General features: G+C 33.7%; 1 protein-coding gene across 1 annotated transcript in view; it reads right to left on the bottom strand.

Annotated features, from left to right (window-relative positions):
• LOC127839612 (uncharacterized) overlaps positions 1-163 on the bottom strand; it is a 13,174-nt gene extending 13,011 nt beyond the window's left edge. Inside the window, exon 1 of the mRNA XM_052368000.1 lies at positions 1-163. This exon is cut by the window's left edge and continues 187 nt beyond it. The gene's annotated coding sequence lies outside the window, so the exon portion shown is untranslated.
• Between the last annotated feature and the right edge of the window lie 9,179 nt (positions 164-9,342).

Here is a 9,342-nt window from a genome sequence, read left to right on the forward strand (position 1 = left end):
GGTGACATAGTTTGTTTTCATCGAACTTTAATTTAACTTGTTATTGTTATAGAATTTTCTACACAACAAAGGAGTATCCGTAATATTCCCGCACAATGATATACTCATAACATGTCCAAGATATCAATCAACACAGGTTTAATTCAATATCAAAGTCTGTACATTTATACACGCTTTTAAAAGCGACTAGTTGTCCATAGACATCATTGTTGATAACCACCAATGCGTAGCCAAATATATTGAAATAACATGACCTCTTTCTCGACATATTACACACACACATACCAAAAGCAAGACGGTCAAATATCGACGATAAATTAGCTCAAACACGTCACAAATTGTTGTATAAATCACAACAATTGTTTCACTCACAAACATTTAATATTTTGAATAATATAAAAAAAATATGAGCAAGATAATAAATGTTGATAACTTAATTGCCCACACTGGACCTGGAAACTTTGAGGCAAAACTCAACTCGCTACCACTTGGCAATCAGACTTGTGAAGTTATCTGCGTACTTTAAACGTTATATTAGTATTGTGAGTATTTTGCCAATTATCGACTTAAGCCGTTACAAATGGTTTCGATTAATTACTGTCCATTAACGAACATATATTTAATATATATTTCCTTAATCAAGACTGTTTGTTTGCATATTTGATATTATACTTATATTAATTTCCAAATCATTGACATTTTCCCCTCAAATTGTTATATTGAATAGTGGTGAATAGCCTCAAATATAAATAACTTTTAACCTACTGTGCAATGTTATGAGAAAACCGGGCTTAAACATGTGCGTAAAGTGTCTTCCCATGTTTGTCCGCAGTGACTTATCAGGGACGATACAATGGGCTGTATCTGCCTATCCTCCTTGAAACAAATCAAAAATCCGTCCAAACGAAAAGTGTTGTCCCTGATAAGATCAGGGACGACATTTTACACACACGTACATGCATAACGTCCAATTGTTGCAGACCGATGCTCATATAAGCGTAAGCTACTGACTTGTCTGTATAATATTTTATGAACGTTTACATACGTCCATCGTATATCAATATCGGAGCCGCGCTCTGTGATACAGGGGGTTTAACGCATATGCGCCAAGTGTCCCAGATTAGCCTGTGCGAACTGCAGGGACGACGCTTTCCGCCTAAGCTAGATTAGCAAAAGCTAATCTGGGATGTCACTTTACGCACTTGCATTGAACCCCATTTTCACAGAGCGATGCTCATTTGTTTTTTCAACAAATGCTATTTGAACAAATGAGCCCCATCAACTTTCATTTCAATCAATTCATCTTATTAGATATCACCCCACTTAAAACTATATTCGAAAACTAGTATTAGTTCGGTTTCAATAAACTTTACGTTAAACTTTACAGTACTCAGGGATTTCATTTATTTATTGTGAAAATTTTCCTTTATTATTGTTGTATAATTTTTGTTTTAGTATAGATCAGACACGGTTTTAAATGGGCATCGTGTGAAACGGTGAGTAGACCACTTTAATGTGTTTAAAGCTTCATTAAGTATTTGTCCAAGATATGCGAACCACAACAATGATATGTTCACACTTTTCATATGCAGTAGTTTGTTGTCCGGCCAAGAATGCCCCGTAGGCGCTGATATTATTTGTTTCTCTGTCCGTTATTTAGACTTAAAGCTTCATTCGCACAACCTTGAATTCTCTAGCCTGTTCATATATTAAAAATTGAACATTTTATTATATAACGTTTACGGTTCGTTTATATATTGTTCTGTTAGTTGGGCATCAAGTGAATATGCGGTGATATGTGGTTTTTCTGAATTAGAGATGTTTATGTCTTAAATAAGTAACAGCAATGGTGATTACAATCATAGTTTGTTTTCAAGCAGATTGAGAGGGGGCATCCACCATGTCCCTCTAAATTGTCCCAATGTTTTATTAAATAATTCACCTATATTTTTTTTGGATTTTAGGAACAACTTGTGGAGTCAGTTAATATACTTTTTTTCAAGTTATTAGCATCATGATATGCCTACTTTGCTTCTTTTCTTGGTAAAACATGAAGTGACGTATGATGGGAAAATGCTTTCAGCGCCGAAGCAAACAAATTTGCTAATTTAAAAACTGTCATTGTAAGAAGTTTATTGTGCCTTACACAAAAGAAAACAAAAATCAAATAGAACACAGTGAGCAAAACTACTGCTATTAAATGATAAACTGGAGATTGAATCGATGATGAATCGACAATGATGTTTCGTTGTAGGTATTACGCCTCTCAACGAATTCACTCAAAAAACTACAGAAAATAAATGACGTTTAAATTATGTGAAAGATAAAATATTACTTCTATTTTGAATTTTCATAAAAAGCAGTCTCTTAGTTTGGTATTGTTGTGCGAGTCATGGGGTATTGCTTATATGTATTGCTTAGATCCATGATTTGTTTATATTGCCTATACGTATTGCTTGTATGTATTGCGTTTATGTTTTGTATGTATGAATCGCTTATATGTATCTCTTGGGTAAATGTTTTAATTTGAAAAATAAACGGAAAAAATAATCTCGTAGAAAAGTGCCTGGCTGTTCATGTTTGATATATTTAAGAATGCTATATAAGATTCATATATAAAGTATATTTTTGTATGTTGTAGATATGTCATATTGAGCGAAATAGTACAGTACTGTGTGTGTGTGCTTTATGCTTCCTTTTTCAGAAAGTCATTGTATTACTTCATGTGTCATGCCCCACCAAACAGACTCAGTTGGTCCGATTTCTTCGGTATGACTACATTACACCCATTTCATTGATTGAATACTAATGAAGGGTAGTCAGCTCCCAACACGTGTGCATATAGATTTGTCAAATATACGCTAAAGTGCTGACGGACACACTAGCTCAATGATGTGATGTTATTTAATATCCAAACAATTATCTAAAAGATAACACTGTGGAAGAGTTGATCGACTATTGATCCAAAATCGGCCCGATATAAAGCGAGACAAACGTCAAATAGCAAAAGGCCCGGCATAGGACAACATTACATTTATAAAGTATTGTTGATTGTATCATTCACATGATATTAAAACGATAGGCGGATACCCAAGACTGTCGAGGCAATCACTAATTCCTTACTATGATTTAGGGCATAAGGAGCCAAGTCTTTCGGATTCGTCTTTTTGATAACTTAGAATATGCCTCTTTCGTGTCTTTACATTTGTAACATTTTACATATATATTCTTTAAGTGACAAAGCGTTAATACTTAATTTCAACATACATTAGGCTTTTAAACTATGCGTACACACATATTTCAACACAATGTATTCGCATATTGTCAATCACGTACATATTTTTTTATCCGATCTTAAACCAAAATATTATTGCAACAAATTACACTTTATCAAATATACTTTTTATAAAAATATGTTAATAAATGAAAATGGAGAGAAACTATTGCTTATATAACTTATTTCACTTCTTTATATTATATAAACCAGATCTCAATTTGAAAGCTTTTAAAAACAAAAACGGATAGATTTCGTCAATTTGTTTTCATTGTCAGTCTGTATGAGGTCAATACACTTGATACATGACAGCAAATAAACTAAATGCATGTTTTTGCTTTTGTTAACAATGAAAGAAAACTTTAAAAACAAATAAACGTTCTTAATTTTGCTCTGATCGTCTGTTAAGAAAATTTAAACGTATTAACAGTGATCAAGGCTTAAGTGGAAGCTGATGATGCCTATTTGTATGTCTGTGGATAATTGCGACATAAATCTGATGTCGGGTCGATCTTGAGTAATTTTGTATTTTTTGTTTTTATTTGTAAAAAACATAGTAAAATCCCAACAATAGCAGGGCTAAAAGGGGTTTACAACTTGCATCGGAAATTCAAAAGCACACCATTTGCCAAGACACGGAATTTCCAAATTGGTCAGTTGTAAGATCATTAATACAATGAATCCATAACTAAAATATGTACTTGCTTTACATTGATGTGCACTGAAATGAATATTTCAACTTCACACTGTGGTCTTGATTTCACATATATTTTTTTCAAATCTTCACTGTATTTACCATCACCACGAGTAAATAGTGATATGTGTAGTACTATTCTCCATATTATGTATAACGATCCCTGAGCTCTATAGAATGTATAGTTGCTACTTGTATTTTCTTTGCGTTTACAAAGATTTTCGTTTACTATGTATACATGCATACATTGTACACTGCTTATTAACTTGCATCCTGTCTATAAACTTGCAAACCATTTAGCTATTTGCTAACACAACTGTATTCCATTGCCACTAACACATAATGTTTGTAAGGTATGGAGTAGGATGGCCTCAAATTACACATACCTATTGACGAGGTAAATAAAGTTTATTATTAAAATGTTTTTTTAGTAGATTCACAAAAGCTGGGAATAATTTTGCATTATAGCTGCAGTTTCCAGCTATTTCGTTTCCAACCACTGCGATAGCCGGACAGCTGGTTCAAATGAACAACGATTGTAGTTTAGTGTTAATGCCAGTATGTGCGTATTTTATGATATGCTTATATGTTATGTGCATTTTGCTGTGTTTTTTGTTAATGAATCCATGCTTTCTTATATTAGCATTTTAAGTTAAAGTGACATTACATGCAGAATTATTGGTAGCCTAAGGAGTAGAAGTAACGACGCAGTAAAGCGAGGTGACGAAGGGAAAGAGGAAGAAACGAATGCACAGAAGGAGATGAGCACAACGATAAGGTCACTTTGTTGATGTCAAAGAAAAATGCTTTTATGTAATAAGTTGTTATTTTAAGTTACAAAGCACACTTTGATTTCTGATACACTACCTGCAATGGGCAGCTGAACCTCGTGATCATCGCACGTGTGGCAGCAGTCCCTCAGCACGGAGGAGTTGTAGCACTGACTTCCGGGGAGGTCATCGCAATCACGGTTGTCCTTGCATACTGCCGTGAAGTAAACTCTAATATTAACATACGTATGCTGTGACAAAATAGTGTTTTTTATGGGGACATCAGTTTATGCATAAAGTGCTATGTTGTTTTAGGAAGAACTTAAACAGTACTTTATCACGGTGCCTATACCACGTGACTTTTTAAGATCTGTGTGGGGAGTTAAATGTCAACAAAAGCACGACAAAGGTAAGATTTTTAAGGATAACTTTTTTAATATGTCATCATTTTCAATGGGATAAAGTGGAGAGCCCGCTCATTCATGAGAGTTTTCTATAGGTATCATGATTTTGAAAAAAAAATGAATATTTTTTCAGTAAAGTGCAACCGCGCGTTTGAACGGTTAGAAAAAGGTAGGATCTGTGTGGGGACATTATTTTATTATGACACAGAAACATCACCTCTCGTGAAATAAAGCAATAAACTTTATGGTCGGAGCTTACACTATATCTTTTTGCATTCTTTTTTCAGGTTTCTTTCATATATTTATGAAGACAAAATCAAGAAAAATATTCTAACAGTAATATGATCTGTGTGGTATACGTGTTTATAAGGATCTGTGTGGTATCCGTGTTTCTACAATTTACGGATAAATTGAGATAATAACGACAAAATATATATTTTTTAATTAATTTCTATTATTTCTATACAACAATTACTACTACTACTACTACTACTACTACTATTACTACTACTTCTGCTACTACTACTACTAATACTGCTGCTGCTACTACTACTACTACTACTACTACTACTACTACTACTACTACTACTACTACTACTACTACTACTACTACTACTATTACTACTACTACAACTATTACTACTACTGGTAGTAGTAGTAATAGTAGTAGTAGTAGATCTATTATTATTATTTAAAAATTCATTCATTTCAGTAATCACGTATTTGGCACTAGTGAGCGGACAAGGGTTAAGGGAAGAAAAAATAGAGGAAACAGTTTCACGAGACAGAAATGCTATACAGAAGGGAACACTAGGAGTAAGTTGGGAGCGGGCGAGACGAAACGATAGCAAACTGTTGCCAACAATAAGAATGCGGATAGACGAACACAATAGACATTTTAATTCTGACACAAATTCTGCAATAGAAATTGTGTCAAATATTACACAGGTTGACAAAAAGCAAAGGCATGTTCTTTTCTGAGTAATACGTATGTTTTAAAATCACATTTGGAATACAAACTGATAAAACAGAATCCACCAGACGTATTGGTGTGTCATTTTGTTGTTATTTAAAGTTTAAGGTAAACGGTATGTTTATTAAAAACAAAATACTGGTCATAGTAGAAACATATATATATATGTGTGTGTTTGTGTGTTATATTTCATATATGAAACTCATATTGTAGCATTAGTTTATTACATAGTATAGATATTGACAATCATTCGCCATGTGTTGGTGATAATGTCATGTTATAAACTATGTCGTTGTATTCAGTGTTACAAGTGTATGCTTATCTTTAGCGTAAATTATTTTGAAGAGAATATAAATAGTAAATGAATAAATATTATATTATATGATTATATATGTACGATTCTCCTCTTGTGTTGTGGATGGATGCAGCTCTGAAGAATGTCAGGACGTATTTGGAATTAAGGAGTATTGTATTGTATACACAACCACATTGCATACATTGTTTACTGTCAATTACCACGGCCTAGAGTAATTATAGGCAGGCAGTTAAGTATGTAAAGCAATCGTGAAAATCCCTAGTATTAGAAACCCTGGCTGCTTATGAGTATCGAACTAGCTCGTGACAGCGGTATTTAAAATTGAGACCAACGAAAAAACATCGCAAAACTTTAATCAAGTTATAATTAAAAAGGAATCACAGATCCGATAATACAAATCACAGATGCGATATATTAATGAATAACGTAAATCCAAATTTTTGCACAATTAGTTGAGAATGATTTCAAACACACACACGAACTAAACGAATATTAAAAATTAATCAAATTCGGATAACTTTAGAATCATTTTGAAAAGTAAAAGTAAAACAACGAATAAATTTACGTACAACGATAATGAAGTTACACAGACAAACTGTAAACTATTATAATTTTTAATCAGTATTCACGGATTTATGTGAAGTCCTCACGTATCGAGAAAGGTTTGTTTTGCGTATGTACGTTTTGAAACACTCCTCACTACTGTAACACTTGTCATGCATGTGGGTATTGACGTGCTCTCTAAGGTCATTCTCACTCCTAACTGCCAACCCACACTGGTAACATTTCACCAATCCCTCTTTTTTGCACTTTTTTCTCTAGCCACGAGTAGGTACTTGTCCGCAAAGCTCCAGTCGCACTGTACACACACGTGACATTGGGGTCCTTTTGTTCGTTGAAGCCTTCTAAGATTGTAGGCATCCTGAGGAAAAAACAACATATTTTATTCACGTGACATTTCAATGCGTAAACACGCTCTTTCAAAAATGTTAGTATCTGAGGACACGCGTTCGTTAGTTTTAAATTACAAACGATTTGACGATTATTGAGTTATTTCAAAATATATGATAACCTGAGAGATATTGTATATTTGTGTTGTTTCAAGAAAATCCGTTCATCTGTTTGTTAGCATAACTGTATAAAAATGTAATTATTTTTAAGGCATTTAATCTTACCTGAAATGCTTTCCCACAGCAGTTATAGTTTCCAGAGTTAGCGTGTCCCCCAATGTGGCGCAATAATCCAGCTCTGGTCTTCGACATTTTTCCGCATTCGGAGCATTGAGCCATACCTTATATAAAATATAATATCAAAAATAATATACGATACATTACTTCACCTGACAGTAGTGTTTGGCGCCAAAATAAACATGGAATTTGATACAATAACATAAAGAGTACACTTATTTAAGGTAAGCATGGACTTGTCATCGATTTAAGATGCTCCAGCGTAATATTTTAATATTATAATGGGGATTGTACAGCATGCCTGTAAATCATAATTATGTATTAGTTCAACAAGCGGTGCAAGCGTAGTGTATAGCCATTATGTGTTTTACTTGCTAGCGCATTTAAAAAACCCGTTTCAAATACATTGTTGACAAACATGTTTTTAAACAACTAAATAGAACTGAAAAACTAAAAAAGCAGTATACCACACAGATCCGTTGAAAAACGTATACCACACAGATCATATTAGTGTAAGAATAGTTTTCTTGAATTTTGTTTCGTAAATAAATAACAGAAACCTGAAAATGGATGCAATATGATATAGTGTAAGCTCCGCCCATAAAATTTATTTCTTAATTTCACCAGAGGTGATGTTTTTGTGTAAAAAAATAAATAATGTCCCCACACTGATCCTACCCTTTTCTAACCGTACAAACGCGCGGTTGCACTTTACTGAAAAAATACTTATTTGTTTTATAAAATCATGATACCTATAGAAAACTCTCATGAATGAGCGGGCACTCCACTTTATCCCATTAAAAATGGTGACATATTAAAAAAGTTATCCTTAAAAATCTTACCTTTGTCGCGCTTTTGTTGATATTTTACTCCCCACACAGATCTTAAAAAGTCACGTGGTATAGGCACCGTGTTTATTATTCTCATTGAAATGGACCGTGCTCTGTGAAAAGGGGGTTTAATGCATGGGCGTAAAGTGTCGTCCCAGATTAGTCTGTGCAGTAAGAGACTTACTTTAAAAGAAAATATAATAAGGGCGGAAAGTGTCGTCCATGATTAGCCTGTGCGGACTGCGCATGCTAATTAGGGACGACACTTTACGCACATGCATTAAACCCCCTTTTCACAGAGCACGGTTAAAATTTATCCAATATAAATAGAACGTGTGAGTACGATGACTCATGTATGAAATACTTATAAATGAGAGCATACACAAACGAACATCAATTTTGGAATACATACACGTGTTAATGTGTAGTCGACTGAATTGATTCGTGATGTCAAGTACTGTCGCGACGATAATTATTCTTAAGGAAGACAATGTAGTTTTCATCTTTAATTAGACCTTCATGATGTATTTATACATAGTTATGCGATTTTATGATTCAGCCAGTATAAAAAATTAAAGTGTACTACGAGGCTAGGTCAGATAGCAATTAATGCAATTCTCCTCAATAAAAAGCCAACATTCAATTACTTTCCCTGTACATTCCAGTACTGCATATTGTGCACATATGATATCAATTTTAATATATTACGAACATTACCTTAAAGTCATGTTACTTCTAACAAGAAATATCTTTAAAAAAGATATACGGTGTTGATTGTGGTCGATGTTTATGAACGATCAAAAGTTATCTCTATGAGATAAAAAGTAGCGGATGCCTTTTTTCTGCGCAGTTCTTAGCTACATCATAAGCAAATCAATTACGGGGTGTTGCGCC

The sequence above is a fragment of the Dreissena polymorpha genome, chromosome 7 (genome assembly GCF_020536995.1).
Source record: "Dreissena polymorpha isolate Duluth1 chromosome 7, UMN_Dpol_1.0, whole genome shotgun sequence".
In the NCBI taxonomy this organism is placed as follows: domain Eukaryota; kingdom Metazoa; phylum Mollusca; class Bivalvia; order Myida; family Dreissenidae; genus Dreissena; species Dreissena polymorpha.